This window comes from Scyliorhinus torazame, chromosome 20 (genome assembly GCF_047496885.1).
Source record: "Scyliorhinus torazame isolate Kashiwa2021f chromosome 20, sScyTor2.1, whole genome shotgun sequence".
Classification (NCBI taxonomy): Eukaryota; Metazoa; Chordata; class Chondrichthyes; order Carcharhiniformes; family Scyliorhinidae; genus Scyliorhinus; species Scyliorhinus torazame.
The window spans coordinates 54,086,797-54,110,350 of record NC_092726.1 but is presented as its reverse complement, the minus strand read 5'-3'; positions in this window follow the sequence as shown (position 1 = coordinate 54,110,350).

Sequence of the window (23,554 nt, the reverse complement as noted above, 5' to 3'; positions counted from 1 at the left end):
GCTCCAAGTCAACATTCCCATCTCTGTATGGTAATGGTGTGCTCTGCATAACCCCTGCAGCTCCTGGTCAACATTCCCATCTCTGCGTGTCCAGGGTGTGCTCTGTATAACCCCTGCAGCTCCTGGTCAACATTCCCATCTCTGATTGGCCAGGGTGTGCTCTGTATAACTCCGGCTGCTCCTGGTCAACATTCAGATCTCTCTGTGTGTCCAGGGTGTGCTCTGTATAACCCCGACAGCACCTTGTCAACATTCCCATCTCTATGTGGCCACGGCGTGCTCTGTAAAACCTCGGCAGCTCCTGGTCAACATTCCCATCTCTGTGTGGCCACGGCGTGCTCTGTAAAACCCCGGCAGCTCCTGGTCAACATTCCCATCTCTGCGTGGCCAGGGTGTGCACTCTATAGACCCGGCAGCTCCTGGTCAACATTCCCAGCTGTGTGTGGCCAGGGTGTGCTCTGTATAAACACTGCAGCTCCTGGTCAACATTACCATCTCTGTGTGTCCTGAGTGCGCTCTGTATAACTGTTGGAGATCCTGGTCAACATTCTCATCTCTGTGTGTCCAGTGTGTGCTCTGTATAACCCCGGAAGCTCCTGGTCAACATTCCCATCTCTGTGTGGCCAGGGTGTGCTCTGTATAACCCCAGTAGCTCCTGGACAACATTCCCATCTCAGCCTGGCAAGGGTGTGCTCTGTATAACCTCAGCATCTCCTGGTCAACAGTCCCATCTCTGTGTGTGGCCAGGGTGTGCTTTGTATAACCCCTGCTGCTACTGGTCAACATTCCCATCCCGCTGTGTGGCCAGGGTGCGCTATGTATAACTGCTGGAGATCCTGGTCAACATTCTCATCTCTGTGTGGCCAGGGTGTGCTCTGTATAACCCCTGCAGCTCCTGGTCAACATTCCCATCTCTGCGTGTATATGGTGTGCTCTGTGTAACCCCTGCAGCTCCTGGTCAACATTCCCATGTCTGTGTGGCCAGTGTGTGCTCTGTATAACCCCTGCAGCTCCTGTTCAACATTCACATCTCTGTGTGTGGCCATGGTGTGCTCAGTATAACCCCAGCAGCTACTGGCCAACATTAAAATCTCTGACTGGCCAGGGTGTGCTCTGTATAACCCCTGAAGCTCCTGGTCAACATTCCAATCTCTGAGTGGCCAGGGTGTGCTCTGTATAACCCCGGCAGCTCCTGGTCAATATTCCCATCACTGCGTGTCCAGGGTGTGCTCTGTATAACCCCTGCAGCTCCTGGTCAACATTCCCATCTCTCCGTGTCCAGGGTGTGCTCTGTATAACCCCGGCAGCTCCTGGTAAACATTCCTATCTCTGTGTGAACAGGGTGTTCTGTGTATAACCCCTAAAGCTCCTGGACAACATTCCCATCTCTGTGATGCCACGGCGTGCTCTGTAAAACCGCGGCAGCTCCTGGTCAAAATTACGATCTCTGCGTGTCCAGGGTGTGTTCTGTATAAGCCCTGCAGCTCCTGGTCTACTTTCCCATCTCTGAGTGGCCAGGGTGTGCTCTATATAACTCCTGCAGCTCCTGGTCAACATTCCCATCTCTCTGTGTGTCCAGGGTGTGCTCTGTATAACCCCTATAGCACCTTGTCAACATTCCCATCTCTATGTGGCCACGGCGTGCTCTGTAAAACCCCGGCAGCTCCTGGTCAACATTCCCATCTCTGTGTGGCCACGGCGTGCTCTGTAAAACCCCGGCAGCTCCTGGTCAACATTCCCATTTCCGCGTGGCCAGGGTGTGCTCTGTATAACACCTGCAGCTCCTGGTCAACATGCCCATCTCTGTGTGGCCGGGATGTGCTCTGTATAACCCCTGCAGCTCCTGGTCAAAATGCCCATCTCTGTGTGGCCACGGTGTTCAGTGTATAACCCCTGCAGCTCCTGGACAACATTCCCATCTCTGTGTGGCCAGGGTGTGCTCTGTATACCCCTGCAGCTCCTGGTCAACATTCCCATCTCTGTGTGGCCAGAGTGTGTCTGTATAACCACTGCAGCTCCAAGTCAACATTCCCATCTCTGTGTGGTAATGGTGTGCTCTGCATAACCCCAGCAGCTCCTCGTCAACATTCTCATCTCTGTGTGGTCAGGGTGTGCTCTGTATAACCCCCGCAGCTCCTGGACAACATTCCCATCTCTGTGGGGCTAGGGTGTGCTCTGTATAACCCCTGCAGCTCCTGGTCAACATTCCCATTCCTGTGTGGCCAGGGTGTGCTCTGTGTAACCCCAGCAGCTCGTGGTCAACATTCCCATCTCTGTTTGGCCAGTGTGTGCTCTGTCTTCCCCCGGCAGCTCCTGGTCAACGATCCCATCTCTCGTGGTCAGGGTGTGCTCTGTATAAACACTGCAGCCACTGGTCAACATTCCCATGTCTGTGTGACGACGGTGTGCACTGTATTACCCCTGCAACCCCTGGTCAACGTGCCCATCTCTGTGTGGCCAGGGTGTGCTCTGTATAACCCCTGCAGCTCCAGGTCAACATTCCGATTTCTGTGTGGCCAGGGTGTGCTATGTATAACCGCGGCTGCTCCTGGTCAACATTTCCGTCTCTGCGTGGCCAGGGAGTGCTCTGCATATCCCCTGCAGCTCCTGGTCAACATTCCCATCTCTGCGTGTCCATGGTGTGCTCTGTGTAACCCCTGCAGCTCCTGGTCAACATTCCCATGTCTGTGTGGCCAGGGTGTGCTCTGTATAACCCATGCAGCTCCTGTTCAACATTGCCATCATCGTGTGTGGCCATGGTGTGCTCAGTATAACCCCTGCAGCTACTGGCCAACATTAAAATCTCTGACTGGCCAGGGTGTGCTCTGTATAACCCCTGAAGCTCCTGGTCAACATTCAAATTTCTGAGTGGCCAGGGTGTGCTCTGTATAACCCCGGCTGCTCCTGGTCAATATTCCCATCACTGCGTGTCCAGGGTGTGCTCTGTATAACCCCTGCAGCTCCTGGTCAACATTCCCATCTCTACGTGTCCAGGATGTGCTCTGTATAACCCCTGCAGTTCCTGGTCAACATTCCCATCTCTGAGTGGCCAGGGTGTGCTCTCTATAACTCCTGCAGCTCCTGGTCAACATTCCCATCTCTCTGTGTGTCCAGGGTGTGCTCTGTATAACCCCTGCAGCACCTTGTCATCATTCCCATCTCTATGTGGCCACGGCGTGCTCTGTAAAACCTCGGCAGCTCCTGGTCAACATTCCCATCTCTGTGTGGCCACGGCGTGCTCTGTATAACCCCTGCAGCTCCTGGACAACATTCTCATCTCTGTGTGGCCAGGGTGTGCTCTGTATACCCCTGCAGCTCCTGGTCAACATTCCCATCTCTGTGTGGCCAGAGTGTGCTCTGTATAACCACTGTAGTTCCTGGACAACATTCCCATCCCTGTGTGGCCAGGGTGTGCTCTGCATAACCCCGGCAGCTCCTGGTCAACATTCCTATCTCTGTGTGACCAGGGTGTTCTGTGTATAACCCCTGCAGCTCCTGGACAACATTCCCATCTCTGTGAGGCCACGGCGTGCTCTGTAAAACCCCGCCAGCTCCTGGTCAACATTCCCATCTCTGCGTGTCCAGGGTGTGCTCTGTATAACACATGCAGCTCCTGGTCAACATGCCCATTTCTGTGTGGCCAGGATGTGCTCTGTATAACCCCTGCAGCTCCTGTTCAACATTCCCATCTCTGCATGGCCTGAATGTGCCCTGTATAACCACTGCAGCTCCAGGTCATAATACCCATCTCTGTGTGGCCACAGTGTTCAGTGTATAACCCCTGCAGCTCCTGGACAACATTCCCATCTCTGTGTGGCCAGGGTGTGCTCTGTATACCCCTGCAGCTCCTGGTCAACATTCCCATCGCTGTGTGGCCAGAGCGTGCTCTGTATAACCACTGCAGCTCCAAGTCAACATTCCCATCTCTGTGTGGTAATTGTGTGCTCTGCATAACCGCTGCAGCTCCTGGTCAACATTCCCACCTCTGCGTGTCCAGGGTGTGCTCTGTATAACCCCTGCAGCTCCTGGTCTACTTTCCCATCTCTGAGTGGCCAGGGTGTGCTCTGTATAACTCCTGCAGCTCCTGGTCAACATTCCCATCTCTGTGTGGCCACGGCGTGCTCTGTAAAACCCCGGCAGCTCCTGGTCAACATTCCCATTTCCGCGTGGCCAGGGTGTGCTCTGTATAACACCTGCAGCTCCTGGTCAACATGCCCATCTCTGTGTGGCCGGGATGTGCTCTGTATAACCCCTGCAGCTCCTGGACAACATTCCCATCTCTGTGTGGCCAGGGTGTGCCCTGTCTACCCCTGCAGCTCCTGGTCAACATTCCCATCTCTGTGTGGCCAGAGTGTGCTCTGTATAACCACTGCAGCTCCAAGTCAACATTTCCATCTCTGTGTGGTAATGGTGTGCTCTGCATAACCCCTGCAGCTCCTGGTCAACATTCCAATCTCTGTGTCCAGGGTGTGCTCTGTATAACCCCGGCAGCTCCTGGTCAACATTCCCATCTCTGTGTGACCATGGTGTTCTCTGCATAACCCCTGGAGTTCCTGGTCAACATTCCCATCTCTGTGTGGCCAGGGTGTGCTCTGTATAAACTCCGCGCCTCCTGGTCAACATTCCCATGTTTGTGTGGCCAGGGTGTGCTCTGTATAACCTCCGCACCTCCTAGTCAACATTCCCATCTCTGTGTGGCCAGAGTGTGCTCTGTATAACCCTAGCAGCTCCTGGTCAACATTCCGATTTCTGTGTGGCCAGGGTGTGCTATGTATAACCGCGACTGCTCCTGGTCAACATTTCCGTCTCTGCGTGGCCAGGGAGTGCTCTGCATATCCCCTGCAGCTCCTGGTCAACATTCCCATCTCTGCGTGTCCATGGTCTGCTCTGTGTAACCCCTGCAGCTCCTGGTCAACATTTCCATGTCTGTGTGGCCAGGGTGTGCTCTGTATAACCCCTGCAGCTCCTGTTCAACATTCCCATCTCTGTGTGTGGCCATGGTGTGCTCAGTATAACCCCTGCAGCTACTGGCCAACATTAAAATCTCTGACTGGCCAGGGTGTGCTCTGTATAACCCCTGAAGCTCCTGGTCAACATTCCAATCTCTGAGTGGCCAGGGTGTGCTCTGTATAACCCCGGCAGCTCCTGGTCAATATTCCCATCACTGCGTGTCCAGGGTGTGCTCTGTATAACCCCTGCAGCTCCTGGTCAACATTCCCATCTCTACGTGTCCAGGATGTGCTCTGTATAACCCCTGCAGCTCCTGGTCAACATTCCCATCTCTGAGTGGCCAGGGTGTGCTCTGTATAACTCCTGCAGCTCCTGGTCAACATTCCCATCTCTCTGTGTGTCCAGGGTGTGCTCTGTATAACCCCTGCAGCACCTTGTCATCATTCCCATCTCTATGTGGCCACGGCGTGCTCTGTAAAACCTCGGCAGCTCCTGGTCAACATTCCCATCTCTGTGTGGCCACGGCGTGCTCTGAATAACCCCTGCAGCTCCTGGACAACATTCTCATCTCTGTGTGGCCAGGGTGTGCTCTGTATACCTCTGCAGCTCCTGGTCAACATTCCCATCTCTGTGTGGCCAGAGTGTGCTCTGTATAACCACTGCAGCTCCTGGACAACATTCCCATCCCTGTGTGGCCAGGGTGTGCTCTGCATAACCCCGGCAGCTCCTGGTCAACATTCCTATCTCTGTGTGACCAGGGTGTTCTGTGTATAACCCCTGCAGCTCCTGGACAACATTCCCATCTCTGTGAGGCCACGGTGTGCTCTGTAAAACCCCGCCAGCTCCTGGTCAACATTCCCATCTCTGCGTGTCCAGGGTGTGCTCTGTATAACACATGCAGCTCCTGGTCAACATGCCCATTTCTGTGTGGCCAGGATGTGCTCTGTATAACCCCTGCAGCTCCTGTTCAACATTCCCATCTCTGCATGGCCTGAATGTGCTCTGTATAACCACTGCAGCTCCAGGTCAAAATACCCATCTCTGTGTGGCCACAGTGTTCAGTGTATCACCCCTGCAGCTCCTGGACAACATTCCCATCTCTGTGTGGCCAGGGTGTGCTCTGTATACCCCTGCAGCTCCTGGTCAACATTCCCATCGCTGTGTGGCCAGAGTGTGCTCTGTATAACCACTGCAGCTCGAAGTCAACATTCCCATCTCTGTGTGGTAATTGTGTGCTCTGCATAACCGCTGCAGCTCCTGGTCAACATTCCCACCTCTGCGTGTCCAGGGTGTGCTCTGTATAACCCCTGCAGCTCCTGGTCTACTTTCCCATCTCTGAGTGGCCAGGGTGTGCTCTGTATAACTCCTGCAGCTCCTGGTCAACATTCCCATCTCTGTGTGGCCACGGCGTGCTCTGTAAAACCCCGGCAGCTCCTGGTCAACATTCCCATTTCCGCGTGGCCAGGGTGTGCTCTGTATAACACCTGCAGCTCCTGGTCAACATGCCCATCTCTGTGTGGCCGGGATGTGCTCTGTATAACCCCTGCAGCTCCTGGACAACATTCCCATCTCTGTGTGGCCAGGGTGGGCCCTGTCTACCCCTGCAGCTCCTGGTCAACATTCCCATCTCTGTGTGGCCAGAGTGTGCTCTGTATAACCACTGCAGCTCCAAGTCAACATTCCCATCTCTGTGTGGTAATGGTGTGCTCTGCATAACCCCTGCAGCTCTTGGTCAACATTCCAATCTCTGTGTCCAGGGTGTGCTCTGTATAACCCCGGCAGCTCCTGGTCAACATTCCCATCTCGGTGTGACCATGGTGTTCTCTGCATAACCCCTGGAGTTCCTGGTCAACATTCCCATCTCTGTGTGGCCAGGGTGTGCTCTGCATAAACTCCGCACCTCCTGGTCAACATTCCCATGTTTGTGTGGCCAGGGTGTGCTCTGTATAACCTCCGCACCTCCTAGTCTACATTCCCATCTCTGTGTGGCCTGAGTGTGCTCTGTATAACCCTAGCAGCTCCTAGTCAACATTCCAATCTCTGTGTGGCCAGGGTGTGCTCTGTACAACCCCTTCCGCTCCTGGTCAACATTCCCATCTCTGTGTGGCCAGAGTGTGCTCTGTATAAACCCAGCAGCTCCTAGTCAACATTCCCATCTCTGTGTGGCCAGAGTGTGCTCTGTTTCCCCCTTCAGCTCCTAGTCAACATTCCCATCTGTGTGTGTATAACCACTGCAGCTCCTGGACAACATTCCCATCTCTGTGTGGCAAGGGTGTGCTCTGTATAATCCCGGCAGCTCCTGGTATACATTCCCATCTCTGTGTGGCCAGAGTGTGCTCTGTATAACCCCTGAAGCTCCTGGTCAACATTTCCATCTCTGTGTGGCCACGGCGTGCTCTGTATAAAGCTTGCAGCTCCTGGTCAACATTCCCGTCTCTGTGTGGCCAGGGTGTGCTCTGTATAACCCCTGCAGCTCCTGGGCAACATTCCCATCACTGTGTGGCCAGGGTGTGCTCTGTATAACCCCAACAGCTCCTCGTCAACATTCCCATCTCTGTGTGGCGAGGGTGTGCTCTGTATAACCCCCGCAGCTCCTGGTCAACATTCCCACATCTGTGTGGCTAGGGTGTGCTCTGTATAACCCCTGCAGCTCCTGGTCAACATTCCCATTCCTGTGTGGCCAGGGCGTGCTCTGTATAACCCCAGCAGCTCGTGGTCAACATTCCCATCTCTTTGTGGCCAGGGTGTGCTCTGTCTTCCCCCTGCAGCTCCTGGTCAACGTTCCCTTCTCTCGTGGTCAGGGTGTGCTCTGTCTCACCACTGCAGCCCCTGGTCAACATTCCCATGTCTGTGTGACGACGGTGTGCACTGTATCACCCCTGCAACTCCTGGTCAACGTGCCCATCTCTGTGTGGCCAGGGTGTGCTCTGTATAACCCCTGCATCTTCTGGTCAACATTCCGATTTCTGTGTGGCCATGGTGTGCTATGTATAACCGCGGCTGCTCCTGGTCAACATTTCCGTCTCTGCGTGGCCAGGTAGTGCTCTGTATAACACCTGCAGCTCCTGTTCAACATTCCCATCTCTGTGTGGCCACGGTATGCTCTGTATAACCACTTCAGCTCCTGGTCAACATTCCCATGTCTGTGTGGCCAGGGTGTGCTCTATATAACCCCTGCAGCTCCTGTTCAGCATTCCCATCTCTGTGTGTGGCCAGGGTGTGCTCAGTATAACCCCTGCAGCTACTGGCCAACATTCCAATCTCTGAGTGGAAAGGGTGTGCTCTGTATAACCCCTGCAGCTCCTGGTCAACATTCCCATCTCTGTGTGGAAAGGGTGTGCTCTGTATAACCCCTGAAGCTCCTGGTCAACATTCCAATCTCTGAGTGGCCAGGGTGTGCTCTGTATAACCCCTGAAGCTCCTGCTCAACATTCCCATCTCTGTGTGACCAGGGTGTTCTGTGTATAACCCCTGCAGCTCCTGGACAACATTCCCATCTCTGTGAGGCCACGGCATGCTCTGGTAAACCCCGTCAGCTCCTGGTCAACATTCCCATCTCTGCGTGTCCAGGGTGTGCTCTGTATAACACATGCAGCTCCTGGTCAACATGCCCATCTCTGTGTGGCCAGTATGTGCTCTGTATAACCCCTGCAGCTCCTATTCAACATTCCCAACTCTGTGTGGCCAGAGTGTGCTCTGTATAACCCCTGAAGCATCTGGTCAACATTCCCATCTCTGTGTGACCAGCGTGTTCTGTGTATAACCCCTGCAGCTCCTGGACAACATTCCTATCTCTGTGTGGCCACGGCGAGCTCTGTAAAACCCCGGCAACTCCTGGTCAACATTCCCACCTCTGCTTGTCCAGGGTGTGCTCTGTATAACACCTGCAGCTCCTGGTCAACATGCCCATTTCTGTGTGGCCAGGATGTGCTCTGTATAACCCCTGCAGCTCCTGTTCAACATTCCCATCTCTGCGTGGCCTGAATGTGCTCTGTATAACCACTGCAGCTCCAGGTCAAAATACCCATCTCTGTGTGGCCACAGTGTTCAGTGTATAACCCCTGCAGCTCCTGGACAACATTCCCATCTCTGTGTGGCCAGGGTGTGCTCTGTATAACCCCTTCAGCTCCTGCTCAAAATTCCCATCTCTGCGTGTCCAGGGTGTGCTCTGTATAACCCCTGCAGCTCCTGGTCAACATTCCCATCTCTGAGTGACCAGGGTGTGCTCTGTATAACCCCTGAAGGTCCTGGTCAACATTCCCATCTCTGAGTGGCCAGGGAGTGCTCTGTATAACCCCTGCTCCTGGTCAACATTCCAATCTCTGAGTGGCCAGGGTGTGCTCTGTATAACCCCTGAAGCTCCTGGTCAACATTCCAATCTCTGAGTGGCCAGAGTGTGCTCTGTATAACCCCGGCAGCTCCTGGTCAATATTCCCATCTCTGCGTGGCCAGGGTGTGCTCTGTATAACCCCTGCAGCTCCTGGTCAACATTCCCATCTCTGCGTGTCCAGGGTGTGCTCTGTATAATCCCGGCAGCTCCTGGTCAACATTCCCATCTCTGTGTGGCCAGAGTGTGCTCTGTATAACCCCTGAAGCTCGTGGTCAACATTTCCATCTTTGTGTTGCCACGGCGTGCTCTGTATAAAGCTTGCAGCTCCTGGTCAACATTCCCGTCTCTGTGTGGCCAGGGTGTGCTCTGTATAACCCCTGCAGCTCCTGGGCAACATTCCCATCACTGTGTGGCCAGGGTGTGCTCTGTATAACCCCAACAGCTCCTCGTCAACATTCCCATCTCTGTGTGGCCAGGGTGTGCTCTGTATAACCCCCGCAGCTCCTGGTCAACATTCCCACATCTGTGTGGCTAGGGTGTGCTCTGTATAACCCCTGCAGCTCCTGGTCAACATTCCCATTCCTGTGTGGCCAGGGCGTGCTCTGTATAACCCCAGCAGCTCGTGGTCAACATTCCCATCTCTTTGTGGCCAGGGTGTGCTCTGTCCTCCCCCTGCAGCTCCTGGTCAACGTTCCCATCTCTCGTGGTCAGGGTGTGCTCTGTCTCACCACTGCAGCCCTTGGTCAACATTCCCATGTCTGTGTGACGACGGTGTGCACTGTATCACCCCTGCAACTCCTGGTCAACGTGCCCATCTCTGTGTGGCCAGGGTGTGCTCTGTATAACCCCTGCATCTTCTGGTCAACATTCCGATTTCTGTGTGGCCAGGGTGTGCTATGTATAACCGCGGCTGCTCCTGGTCAACATTTCCTTCTCTGCGTGGCCAGGTAGTGCTCTGTATAACACCTGCAGCTCCTGTTCAACATTCCCATCTCTGTGTGGCCACGGTATGCTCTGTATAACCACTTCAGCTCCTGGTCAACATTCCCATGTCTGTGTGGCCAGGGTGTGCTCTATATAACCCCTGCAGCTCCTGTTCAACATTCCCATCTCTGTGTGTGGCCAGGGTGTGCTCAGTATAACCCCTGCAGCTACTGGCCAACATTCCAATCTCTGAGTGGAAAGGGTGTGCTCTGTATAACCCCTGCAGCTCCTGGTCAACATTCCCATCTCTGTGTGGAAAGGGTGTGCTCTGTATAACCCCTGAAGCTCCTGGTCAACATTCCAATCTCTGAGTGGCCAGGGTGTGCTCTGTATAACCCCGGCAGCTCCTGGTCAATATTCCCATCTCTACGTGTCCAGAGTGTTCTGTGTATAACCCCTGCAGCTCCTGGACAACATTCCCATCTCTGTGTGGCCAGAGTGTGCTCTGTATAACTCCTGAAGCTCCTGCTCAACATTCCCATCTCTGTGTGACCAGGGTGTTCTGTGTATGACCCCTGCAGCTCCTGGACAACATTCCCATCTCTGTGAGGCCACGGCATGCTCTGGTAAACCCCGTCAGCTCCTGGTCAACATTCCCATCTCTGCGTGTCCAGGGTGTGCTCTGTATAACACATGCAGCTCCTGGTCAACATGCCCATCTCTGTGTGGCCAGTATGTGCTCTGTATAACCCCTGCAGCTCCTATTCAACATTCCCAACTCTGTGTGGCCAGAGTGTGCTCTGTATAACCCCTGAAGCACCTGGTCAACATTCCCATCTCTGTGTGACCAGCGTGTTCTGTGTATAACCCTTGCAGATCCTGGACAACATTCCTATCTCTGTGTGGCCACGGCGAGCTCTGTAAAACCCCGGCAGCTCCTGGTCAACATTCCCATCTCTGCTTGTCCAGGGTGTGCTCTGTATAACACCTGCAGCTCCTGGTCAACATGCCCATTTCTGTGTGGCCAGGATGTGCTCTGTATAACCCCTGCAGCTCCTGTTCAACATTCCCATCTCTGCGTGGCCTGAATGTGCTCTGTATAACCACTGCAGCTCCAGGTCAAAATACCCATCTCTGTGTGGCCACAGTGTTCAGTGTATAACCCCTGCAGCTCCTGGACAACATTCCCATCTCTGTGTGGCCAGGGTGTGCTCTGTATAACCCCTTCAGCTCCTGCTCAAAATTCCCATCTCTGCGTGTCCAGGGTGTGCTCTGTATAACCCCTGCAGCTCCTGGTCAACATTCCCATCTCTGAGTGACCAGGGTGTGCTCTGTATAACCCCTGAAGGTCCTGGTCAACATTCCCATCTCTGAGTGGCCAGGGAGTGCTCTGTATAACCCCTGCACCTGGTCAACATTCCAATCTCTGAGTGGCCAGGGTGTGCTCTGTATAACCCCTGAAGCTCCTGGTCAACATTCCAATCTCTGAGTGGCCAGAGTGTGCTCTGTATAACCCCGGCAGCTCCTGGTCAAAACTCCCATCTCTGCGTGGCCAGGGTGTGCTCTGTATAACCCCTGCAGCTCCTGGTCAACATTCCCATCTCTGCGTGTCCAGGGTGTGCTCTGTATAATCCCGGCAGCTCCTGGTCAACATTCCCATCTCTGTGTGGCCAGAGTGTGCTCTGTATAACCCCTGAAGCTCCTGGTCAACATTTCCATCTTTGTGTTGCCACGGCGTGCTCTGTATAAAGCTTGCAGCTCCTGGTCAACATTCCCGTCTCTGTGTGGCCAGGGTGTGCTCTGTATAACCCCTGCAGCTCCTGGGCAACATTCCCATCACTGTGTGGCCAGGGTGTGCTCTGTATAACCCCAACAGCTCCTCGTCAACATTCCCATCTCTGTGTGGCCAGGGTGTGCTCTGTATAACCCCCGCAGCTCCTGGTCAACATTCCCACATCTGTGTGGCTAGGGTGTGCTCTGTATAACCCCTGCAGCTCCTGGTCAACATTCCCATTCCTGTGTGGCCAGGGCGTGCTCTGTATAACCCCAGCAGCTCGTGGTCAACATTCCCATCTCTTTGTGGCCAGGGTGTGCTCTGTCCTCCCCCTGCAGCTCCTGGTCAACGTTCCCATCTCTCGTGGTCAGGGTGTGCTCTGTCTCACCACTGCAGCCCTTGGTCAACATTCCCATGTCTGTGTGACGACGGTGTGCACTGTATCACCCCTGCAACTCCTGGTCAACGTGCCCATCTCTGTGTGGCCAGGGTGTGCTCTGTATAACCCCTGCATCTTCTGGTCAACATTCCGATTTCTGTGTGGCCAGGGTGTGCTATGTATAACCGCGGCTGCTCCTGGTCAACATTTCCTTCTCTGCGTGGCCAGGTAGTGCTCTGTATAACACCTGCAGCTCCTGTTCAACATTCCCATCTCTGTGTGGCCACGGTATGCTCTGTATAACCACTTCAGCTCCTGGTCAACATTCCCATGTCTGTGTGGCCAGGGTGTGCTCTATATAACCCCTGCAGCTCCTGTTCAACATTCCCATCTCTGTGTGTGGCCAGGGTGTGCTCAGTATAACCCCTGCAGCTACTGGCCAACATTCCAATCTCTGAGTGGAAAGGGTGTGCTCTGTATAACCCCTGCAGCTCCTGGTCAACATTCCCATCTCTGTGTGGAAAGGGTGTGCTCTGTATAACCCCTGAAGCTCCTGGTCAACATTCCAATCTCTGAGTGGCCAGGGTGTGCTCTGTATAACCCCGGCAGCTCCTGGTCAATATTCCCATCTCTACGTGTCCAGAGTGTTCTGTGTATAACCCCTGCAGCTCCTGGACAACATTCCCATCTCTGTGTGGCCAGAGTGTGCTCTGTATAACTCCTGAAGCTCCTGCTCAACATTCCCATCTCTGTGTGACCAGGGTGTTCTGTGTATGACCCCTGCAGCTCCTGGACAACATTCCCATCTCTGTGAGGCCACGGCATGCTCTGGTAAACCCCGTCAGCTCCTGGTCAACATTCCCATCTCTGCGTGTCCAGGGTGTGCTCTGTATAACACATGCAGCTCCTGGTCAACATGCCCATCTCTGTGTGGCCAGTATGTGCTCTGTATAACCCCTGCAGCTCCTATTCAACATTCCCAACTCTGTGTGGCCAGAGTGTGCTCTGTATAACCCCTGAAGCACCTGGTCAACATTCCCATCTCTGTGTGACCAGCGTGTTCTGTGTATAACCCTTGCAGATCCTGGACAACATTCCTATCTCTGTGTGGCCACGGCGAGCTCTGTAAAACCCCGGCAGCTCCTGGTCAACATTCCCATCTCTGCTTGTCCAGGGTGTGCTCTGTATAACACCTGCAGCTCCTGGTCAACATGCCCATTTCTGTGTGGCCAGGATGTGCTCTGTATAACCCCTGCAGCTCCTGTTCAACATTCCCATCTCTGCGTGGCCTGAATGTGCTCTGTATAACCACTGCAGCTCCAGGTCAAAATGCGCATCTCTGTGTGGCCACAGTGTTCAGTGTATATCCCCTGCAGCCCCTGGACAACATTCCCATCTCTGTGTGGCCAGGGTGTGCTCTGTATAACCCCTGCAGCTCCTGCTCAACATTCCCATCTCTGCGTGTCCAGGGTGTGCTCTGTATAACCCCTGCAGCTCCTGGTCAACATTCCCATCTCTGAGTGACCAGGGTGTTCTGTGTATAACCCCTGCAGCTCCTGGACAACATTCCCATCTCTGTGTGGCCAGGGTGTGCTCTGTATAACCCCTGCAGCTCCTGCTCAACATTCCCATCTCTGCGTGTCCAGGGTGTGCTCTTTATAACCCCTGAAGGTCCTGGTCAACATTCCCATCTCTGAGTGGCCAGGGAGTGCTCTGTATAACCCCTGCTCCTGGTCAACATTCCAATCTCTGAGTGGTCAGGGTGTGCTCTGTACAACCCCTGAAGCTCCTGGTCAACATTCCAATCTCTGAGTGGCCAGAGTGTGCTCTGTGTAACCCCGGCAGCTCCTGGTCAATATTCCAATCTCTGCGTGGCCAGGGTGTGCTCTGTATAACCCCTGCAGCTCCTGGTCAACATTCCCATCTCTGCGTGTCCAGGGTGTGCTCTGTATAACCCCTGCAGCTCCTGGTCAACATTCCCATCTCTGAGTGGCCAGGGTGTGCTCCGTATAACTCCTGCAGCTCCTGGTCAACATTCCCATCTCTCTGTGTGTCCAGGGTGTGCTCTGTATAACCCTTACAGCACCTTGTCATCATTCCCATCTCTATGTGGCCACGGCGTGCACTGTAAAACCTCGGCAGCTCCTGGTCAACATTCCCATCTCTGTGTGGCCACGGCGTGCTCTGTAAAACCCCGGCAGCTCCTGGTCAACATTCCCATCTCTGCGTGTCCAGGGTGTGCTCTGTATAACCCCTGCAGCTCTTGGTCAACATTCCCATCTCTGCGTGGCCTGAATGTGCTCTGTATTACCACTGCAGCTCCTGGTCAAAATACCCATCTCTGTGTGGCCAGGGTGTGCTCGGTATAACCCCTGCAGCTCCTGGACAACATTCCCATCACTGTGTGGCCAGGGTGTGTTCTGTATACCCCTGCAGCTCCTGGTCAACATTCCCATTTCTGTGTGGCCAGAGTGTGCTCTGTATAACCACTGCATCTCCTGGACAACATTCCCATCCCTGTGTGGCCAGGGTGTGCTCTGCATAACCCCGGCAGTTCCTGGTCAACATTCCCAACTCTGTGTGGCCAGGGTGTGCTCTGTATAACACATGCAGCTCCTGGTCAACATGCCCATTACTGTGTGGCCAGAGTGTGCTCTGTATAACCCCAGCAGCTCCTAGTCAACATTCCCATCTCTGTGTGGTCAGGGTGTACTCTGTATAACCCCTGCAGCTCCTAGTCAACATTCCCATCTCTGTGTGTCCAGGGTGTGCTCTGTTTAACCCCAGCAGCTCCTAGTCAACAGTCCCATTTCTGTGTGGCCAGAGTGTGCTCTGAATAACCCCTGCAGCTCGTAGTGAACATTCCCATCTCTGTGTGGCCAGAGTGTTCTGTGCATAACCCCTGCAGCTCCTGGACAACATTCCCATCCCTGTGTGGCCAGTGTGTGCTCTGTATAACCCCGGCAGCTCCTGGTCAACATTCCCAACTCTGTGTGGCCAGAGTGTGCTCTGTATAACCCCTGAAGCACCTGGTCAACTTTCCCATCTCTGTGTGACCAGGGTGTTCTGTGTATAACCCCTGCAGCTCCTGGACAACATTCCCATCTCTGTGAGGCCACGGCGTGCTCTGTAAAACCCCGGCAGCTCCTGGTCAACATTCCCATCTCTGCGTGTCCAGGGTGTGCTCTGTATAACACCTGCAGCTCCTGGTCAACATGCCCATCTCTGTGTGGCCAGTATGTGCTCTGTATAACCCCTGCAGCTCCTGTTCAACATTCCCAACTCTGTGTGGCCAGAGTGTGCTCTGTATAACCCCTGCAGCTCCTGGACAACATTCCCATCTCTGTGTGGCCACGGCGTGCTCTGTAAAACCCCGGCAGCTCCTGGTCAACATTCCCATCTCTGCTTGTCCAGGGTGTGCTCTGTAAAGCACCTGCAGCTCCTGGTCAACATGCCCATTTCTGTGTGGCCAGGATGTGCTCTGTATAACCCCTGCAATTCCTGTTCAACATTTCCATCTCTGCGTGGCCTGAATGTGCTCTGTATAACCACTGCAGCTCCTGGTTAAAATACCCATCTCTCTGTGGCCACAGTGTTCAGTGTATAACCCCTGCAGCTCCTGGACAACATTCCCATTTTTGTGTGGCCAGGTTGTGCTGTGTATACCCCTGCAGCTCCTGGTCAACATTCCCATCTCTGTGTGGTAATGGTTTGCTCTGCATAACCCCTCTAGCTCCTGGTCAACATTCCCATCTCTGTGTCCAGGGTGTGCTCTGTATAACCCCGGCAGCTCCTAGTCAACATTCCCATCTCTGTGGGGCCAGGGTGTGCTCTGCATTACCCCTGCATCTCCTGGTCAACATTCCCGTCTCTGTGTGGCGAGGGTGTGCTCTGTATAACCTCCGCACCTCCTGGTCAACATTCCCATGTTTGTGTGGCCAGGGTGTGCTCTGTACAACCCCTTCAGTTCCTGGTCAACATTCCCATCTCTGTGTGGCCAGAGTGTGCTCTGTATAAACCCAGCAGCTCCTAGTCAACATTCCCATCTCTGTGTGGCGAGAGTGTGCTCTGTATAAACCCTTCAGCTCCTAGTCTACATTCCCATCACTGTGTGGCCAGAGTGTTCTGTGCATAACCCCTGCAGCTCCTGGTCAACATTCCCATCTCTGTGTGGCCAGGGTGTGCTCTGTATAACCTCCGCACCTCCTGGTCAACATTCCCATGTTTGTACCGCCATAGTGTGCTCTGTATTACCCCTGAAGCACCTGGTCAACATTCCCATCTCTGTATGACCAGGGTGTTCTGTGTATAACCCCTGCAGCTCCTGGATCTCTGTTTGACCAGAGTGTTCTGTGTATAACCCCTGCAGCTCCTGGTCAACATTCCCATCTCTGTGTGGCCAGAGTGTGCTCTGTATAACCCCTGAAGCTCCTGCTCAACATTCCCATCTCTGTGTGACCAGGGTGTTCTGTGTATAACCCCTGCAGCTCCTGGACAACATTCCCATCTCTGTGGGGCCACGGCATGCTCTGTAAAACCCCGTCAGCTCCTGGTCAACATTCCCATCTCTGCGTGTCCAGGGTGTGCTCTGTATAACACATGCAGCTCCTGGTCAACATGCCCGTTTCTGTGTGGCCAGGATGTGCTCTGTATAACCCCAGCAGCTCCTGTTCAACATTCCCATCTCTGCGTGGCCTGAATGTGCTCTGTATAACCACTGCAGCTCCAGGTCAAAATACCCATCTCTGTGTGGCCACAGTGTTCAGTGTATAACCCCTGGAGCCCCTGGACATCATTCCCATCTCTGTGTGGCCAGGGTGTGCTCTGTATACCCCTGCAGCTCCTGGTCAACATTCCCATCTCTATGTGGCCACGGCGTGCTCTGTAAAACCTCGGCAGCTCCTGGTCAACATTCCCATCTCTGTGTGGCCACGGCGTGCTCTGTAAAACCCCGGCAGCACCAGGTCAACATTCCCATCTCTGTGTGGCCAGGGTGTGCTCTGTATACCACTGCAGCTCCTGGTCAACTTTTACATCTCTGTGTGGTAATGGTGTGCTCTGCATAACCCCTGCAGCTCCTGGTCAACATTCCAACCTCTGTGTCCAGGGTGTGCTCTGTATAACCCCGGCAGCTCCTAGTCAACATTCCCATCTCTGTGTGGCCATGGTGTTCTTTCCATAACCCCTGGAGCTCCTGGTCAAGATTCCCATCTCTGTGTGGCCAGGGTGTGCTCTGTATAAACTCCGCACCTCCTGGTCAACATTCCCATGTTTGTGTGGCCAGGGTGTGCTCTGTATAACCTCCGCACCTCCTAGTCAACATTCCCATCTCTGTGTGGCCAGAGTGTGCTCTGTATAACCCTTGCAGCTCTTAGTCAACATTCCAATCTCTGTGTGGCCAGGGTGTGCTCTGTACAACCCCTTCAGCTCCTGGTCAACATTCCCATCTCTGTGTGGCCAGAGTGTGCTCTGTATAAACCCAGCAGCTCCTAGTCAACATTCCCATCTCTGTGTGGCCAGAGTGTGCTCTGTATAACCCCTTCAGCTCCTAGTCAACATTCCCATCTGTGTGTGGCCAGAGTGTTCTGTGCATAACCACTGCAGCTCCTGGACAACATTCCCATCTCTGTGTGGCAAGGGTGTGCTCTGTATAATCCCGGCAGCTCCTGGTCAACATTCCCATTTCTGTGTGGCCAGAGTGTGCTCTGTATAACCCCTGAAGCTCCTGGTCAACATTTCCATCTCTGTGTGGCCACGACGTGCTCTGTATAAAGCTTGAAGCTCCTGGTCAACACTCCCGTCTCTGTGTGGCCAGGGTGTGCTCTGTATAACCCCTGCAGCTCCTGGGCAACATTCCCATCACTGTGTGGCCAGGGTGTGCTCTGTATAACCCCAGCAGCTCCTCGTCAACATTCCCATCTCTGTGTGGCCAGGGTGTGCTCTGTATAACCCCCGCAGCTCCTGGTCAACATTCCCATCTCTGTGTGGCTAGGGTGTGCTCTGTATAACCCCTGCAGCTCCTGCTCAACATTCCCATTCCTGTGTGGCCAGGGCGTGCTCTGTATAACCCCAGCAGCTCGTGGTCAACATTCCCATCTCTTTGTGGCCAGGGTGTGCTCTGTCTTCCCCCTGCAGCTCCTGGTCAACGTTCCCATCTCTCGTGGTCAGGGTGCGCTCTGTATAACCACTGCAGCCCCTGGTCAACATCCCCATGTCTGTGTGACGACGGTGTGCACTGTATCACCCCTGCAACTCCTGGTCAACGTGCCCATCTCTGTGTGGCCAGGGTGTGCTGTGTATAACCCCTGCATCTCCTGGTCAACGTTCCGATTTCTGTGTGGCCAGGGTGTGCTATGTATAACCGCGGCTGCTCCTGGTCAACATTTCCGTCTCTGCGTGGCCAGGTAGTGCTCTGTATAACACCTGCAGCTCCTGTTCAACATTCCCATCTCTTTGTGGCCACGGTATGCTCTGTATAACCACTTCAGCTCCTGGTCAACATTCCCATGTCTGTGTGGCCAGGGTGTGCTCTATATAACCCCTGCAGCTCCTGTTCAACATTCCCATCTCTGTGTGTGGCCAGGGTGTGCTCAGTATAACCCCTGTACCTACTGGCCAACATTCCCATCTCTGTGTGGCCAGGGTGTGCTCTGTATAACCCCTGAAGCTCCTGGTCAACATTCCAATCTCTGAGTGGCCAGGGTGTGCTCTGTATATCCCCGGCAGCTCCTGGTCAATATTCCCATCTCTGCGTGTCCAGGGTGTGCTCTGTATAACCCCTGCAGCTCCTGCTCAACATTCCCATCTCTGCGTGTCCAGGGTGTGCTCTGTATAACCCCTGCAGCTCCTGGTCAACATTCCCATCTCTGAGTGACCAGGGTGTGCTCTGTATAAACCCTGAAGGTCCTGGTCAACATTCCCATCTCTGAGTGGCCAGGGAGTGCTCTGTATAACCCCTGCTCCTGGTCAACATTCCAATCTCTGCGTGGCCAGGGTGTGCTCTGTATAGCCCCTGAAGCTCCTGGTCAACATTCCAATCTCTGAGTGGCCAGGGTGTGCTCTGTATAACCCCGGCAGCTCCTGGTCAATATTCCCATCTCTGCGTGTCCAGGGTGAGCTCTGTATAACCCCTGCAGCTCCTGGTCAACATTCCCATCTCTGCGTGTCCAGGGTGTGCTCTGTATAACCCCTGCAGCTCCTGGTCAACATTCCCATCTCTGAGTGGGCAGGGTGTGCTCTGTATAACTCCTGCAGCTCCTGGTCAACAGTCCCATCTCTCTGTGTGTCCAGGGTGTGCTCTGTATAGCCCTTGCAGCACCTAGTCATCATTCCCATCTCTATGTGGCCACGGCGTGCTCTGTAAAACCTCGGCAGCTCCTGGTCAACATTCCCATCTCTGTGTGGCCACGGCGTGCTCTGTAAAACCCCAGCAGCTCCTGGTCAAAATTCCCATCTCTGCGTGTCCAGGGTGCGCTCTGTATAACACCTGCAGCTCATGGTCAATATGTCCATCTCTGTGTGGCCAGGATGTACTCTGTATAACCCCTGCAGCTCCTGTTCAACATTCCCATCTCTGCGTGGCCTGAATGTGCTCTGTATAACCACTGCAGCTCCTGGTCAACATTCCCATCTCTGTGTGGCCACGGTGTTCAGTGTTTAACCCCTGCAGCTCCTGGACAACATTCCCATCTCTGTGTAGCCAGGGTGTGCTCTGTATACCCCTGCAGCTCCTGGACAACATTCCCATCTCTGTGTGGCCAGAGTGTGCTCTGTATAACCACTGCATCTCCTGGACAACATTCCCATCCCTGTGTGGCCAGGGTGTGCTCTGCATAACCCCGGCAGTTCCTGGTCAACATTCCCAACTCTGTGTGGCCAGAGTGTGCTCTGTATAACCCCTGAAGCACCTGGTCAACATTCCTATCTCTGTGTGGCCACGTTGTTCTGTGTATAACCCCTGCAGCTCCTGGACAACATTCCCATCTCTGAGTGGCCAGGGTGTGCTCTGTATAACCCCTGCAGCTCCTGGTCAACATTCCCATCTCTGCGTGTCCAGGGTGTGCTCTGTATAACACATGCAGCTCTTGGTCAACATGCCCATCTCTGTGTGGCCAGAGTGTGCTCTGTATAACCCCAGCAGCTCCTAGTCAACATTCCCATCTCTGTGTGGCCAGGGTGTACTCTGTATAACCCCTGCAGCTCCTAGTCAACATTCCCATCTCTGTGTGTCCAGGGTGTACTCTGTATAACCCCAGCAGCTCCTAGTCAACAGTCCCATCTCTGTGTGGCCAGAGTGTTCTGTGTATAACCCCTGCAGCTCCTGGACAACATTCCCATCTCTGTGAGGCCACGGCGTGCTCTGTAAAACCCCGGCAGCTCCTGGTCAACATTCCCATCTCTGCGTGTCCAGGGTGTGCTCTGTATAACACCTGCAGCTCCTGGTCAACATTCCCAACTGTGTGTGGCCAGGATGTGCTCTGTATAACCCCTGCAGCTCCTGTTCAACATTTCCATCTCTGCGTGGCCTGAATGTGCTCTGTATAACCACTGCAGCTCCTGGTCAAAATACCCATCTCTGTGTGGCCACAGTGTTCAGTGTATAGCCCCTGCAGCTCCTGTACAACATTCCCATCTCTGTGTGGCCATGGTGTGCTTTGTATACTCCTGCAGCTCCTGGTCAACATTCCCATCTCTGTGTAGCCAGAGTGGGCTCTGTTTCACCACTGCAGGTCCAAGTCAACATTCCCATCTCTGTGTGGTAATGGTGTGCTCTGCATAACCCCTCCAGCTCCTGGTCAACATTCCCATCTCTGTGTCCAGGGTGTGCTCTGTATAACCCCGGCAGCTCCTAGTCAACATTCCCATCTCTGTGAGGCCAGGGTGTGCTCTGCATTACCCCTGCATCTCCTGGACAACATTCCCATCTCTGTGTGGCGAGGGTGTGCTCTGTATAACCTCCGCACCTCCTGGTCAACATTCCCATGTTTGTGTGGCCAGGGTGTGCTCTGTACAACCCCTTCAGTTCCTGGTCAACATTCCCATCTCTGTGTGGCCAGAGTGTGCTCTGTATAAACCCAGCAGCTCCTAGTCAACATTCCCATCTCTGTGTGGCGAGAGTGTGCTCTGTATAACCCCTTCAGCTCCTAGTCAACATTCCCATCACTGTGTGGCCAGAGTGTTCTGTGTATAACCCCTGCAGCTCCTGGACATCATTCCCATCTCTGTGTGGCCAGGGTGTGCTCTGCATAACCCCTGCAGCTCCTGGTCAACATTCCCATCTCTGTGTGGCTAGGGTGTGCTCTGTATAACCTCCGCACCTCCTGGTCAACATTCCCATGTTTGTACGTCCATAGTGTGCTCTGTATTACCCCTGAAGAACCTGGTCAACATTCCCATCTCTGTGTGACCAGTGTGTTCTGTGTATAACCCCTGCAGCTCCTGGATCTCTGTATGACCAGAGTGTTCTGTGTATAACCCCTCCAGCTCCTGGACAACATTCCCATCTCTGTGTGGCCAGGGTGTGCTCTGTATAACCCTGAAGCTCCTGCTCAACATTCCCATCTCTGTGTGACCAGGGTGTGCTCTGTATAACCCCTGCAGCTCCTGGTCAACATTCCCATCTCTGTGTGACCAGCGTGTGCTCTGTATAACCCCTGCAGCTCCTGGTCAACATTCCCATCTCTGTGTGACCAGGGTGTTTGGTGTATAACCCCTGCAGCTCCTGGACAACATTCCTATCTCTGTGTGGCCACGGCGAGCTCTGTAAAACCCCGGCAGCTCCTGGTCAACATTCCCATCTCTGCTTGTCCAGGGTGTGCTCTGTATAACACCTGCAGCTCCTGGTCAACATGCCCATTTCTGTGTGGCCAGGATGTGCTCTGTATAACCCCTGCAGCTCCTGTTCAACATTCCCATCTCTGCGTGGCCTGAATCTGCTCTGTATAACCCCTGAAGCACCTAGTCAAAATACCCATCTCTGTGTGGCCACAGTGTTCAGTGTGTAACCCCTGCAGCTCCTGGACATCATTCCCATCTCTGTGTGGCCAGGGTGTGCTCTGCATAACCCCTGCAGCTCCTGGTCAACATTCCCATCTCTGTGTCCAGGGTGTGCTCTGTATAACCCCGGCAGCTCCTAGTCAACATTCCCATCTCTGTGTGGCCAGGGTGTGCTCTGCATAACCCCTGCAGCTCCTGGTCAACATTCCCATCTCTGTATGGCTAGGGTGTGCTCTGTATAACCTCCGCACCTCCTGGTCAACATACCCATGTTTGTACGTCCATAGTGTGCTCTGTATTACCCCTGAAGAACCTGGTCAACATTCCCATCTCTGTGTGACCGGAGTGTTCTGTGTATAACCCCTGCAGCTCCTGGACAACATTCCAAATCTGTGTGGCCAGGCTGTGCTCTGTATAACCCCGGCAGCTCCTGGCCAACATTCCCATCTCTGTGTGACCAGTGTGTTCTGTGTATAACCCCTGCAGCTCCTGGATCTCTGTATGACCAGAGTGTTCTGTGTATAACCCCTCCAGCTCCTGGACAACATTCCCATCTCTGTGTGGCCAGTGTGTGCTCTGTATAACCCTGCAGCTCCTGGTCAACATTCCCATCTCTGTGTGACCAGCGTGTGCTCTGTATAACCCCTGCAGCTCCTGGACAACATTCCCATCTGTGTGTGACCAGGGTGTTCTGTGTATAACCCCTGCAGCTCCTGGACAACAGTTCCATCTCTGTGAGGCCACGGCATTCTCTGTAAAACCCCGGCAGCTCCTGGTCAACATTCCCATCTCTGCGTGTCCAGGGTGTGCTCTGTATAACACATGCAGCTCCTGGTCAACATGCCCATCTCTGTGTGGCCAGTATGTGCTCTGTATAACCCCTGCAGCTCCTGTTCAACATTCCCAACTCTGTGTGGCCAGAGTGTGCTCTGTATAACCCCCGCAGCTCCTGGTCAACATTCCCATCTCTGTGTGACCAGGGTGTTTGGTGTATAACCCCTGCAGCTCCTGGACAACATTCCTATCTCTGTGTGGCCACGGCGAGCTCTGTAAAACCCCGGCAGCTCCTGGTCAACATTCCCATCTCTGCTTGTCCAGGGTGTGCTCTGTATAACACCTGCAGCTCCTGGTCAACATGCCCATTTCTGTGTGGCCAGGATGTGCTCTGTATAACCCCTGCAGCTCCTGTTCAACATTCCCA